A 1,158-nucleotide genomic window follows, 5' to 3' on the forward strand; every position below is an offset into this window, starting at 1 on the left:
GGCAAATAGAGTTTAATATAGATAAGTGTGAGGTCTTGCACTTTGGAAAGTCAAATCAAAGTAGGAGTTTCATGGTGAATGGTAGGGCCTTAAGGAGTGCAGTGGAACAGAGGGATCTTAGAGTTCAGGTTCACAGTTCTCTGAAAGTGGAGTCACAGGTAGACAGGGCAGTGAAGAAGACTTTTGGGTCACTGGCCTTCATCAGTCAGAACCCTGAGTAAAGAAGTTGGGAAGTTATGTTACAGTTTTACAGGAAGTGACTAGATAGTGTAAAGGCACAGTGTGACATAAAGGATTCCATCAGGAACAACAGGAGATCAGGGACCGGGAAAGGCAGTTACAGTGACGTATTGGGAATATCACTGGACTTCCGATTCAGAGGTCCAGATGAATGCTCTGGGGATATGGGTTCAAATTCCACCCAGTGGAAAATAAAAAAGTTTGAAATGTAAAACTAGTGTCTGTGATACAGATCATGACAAATATCATCGATTCCTGTAAAATTTCACTTTTGGGGAGCAAACCTGGCCTACGTATCAGTCCAGTCCCATTGCTACTTTAGCTGACTCTGAACTGCCTTGTGAAATAGAACATAGAACAATCCAGCACAGAACAAGCCCTTCGGCCCTCGATGTTGCGCCGACCTATGAACTAATCTAAGCCATTAAGGAGAATCCAAAGGGTTTTTGCTAATATATTAAGGACAAAAGGGTAACTAGGGAGAGAATAGGGCCCCTCAAAGATCAGCAAGGTGGCCTTTGTGTGGAGCCACAGAAAATGGGAGAGATACTAAATGAATATTTTGCATCAGTATTTACTGTGAAAAAGGATATGGAAGATATAGAATGTAGGGAAATAGATGGTGACATCTTGCAAAATATCCAGACTACAGAGGAGGAAGTGCTGGATGTCTTGAAACAGTTAAAGGTGGATAAATCCCCAGGACCTGATCAGGTGTACCCGAGAACTCTGTGGGAAGCTAGAGAAGTGATTGCTGGGCCTCTTGCTGAGATATTTGTATCATCGATAGTCACAGGTGAGGTGCTGGAAGACTGGAGGTTGGCAAACGTGGTGCCACTGTTTAAGAAGGGCGGTAAAGACAAGCCAGGGAACTATAGACCGGTAAGCTTGACCTCTGTGGTGGGCAAGTTGTTGGAG

The sequence above is a fragment of the Chiloscyllium plagiosum genome, chromosome 25 (genome assembly GCF_004010195.1).
Source record: "Chiloscyllium plagiosum isolate BGI_BamShark_2017 chromosome 25, ASM401019v2, whole genome shotgun sequence".
In the NCBI taxonomy this organism is placed as follows: Eukaryota; Metazoa; Chordata; class Chondrichthyes; order Orectolobiformes; family Hemiscylliidae; genus Chiloscyllium; species Chiloscyllium plagiosum.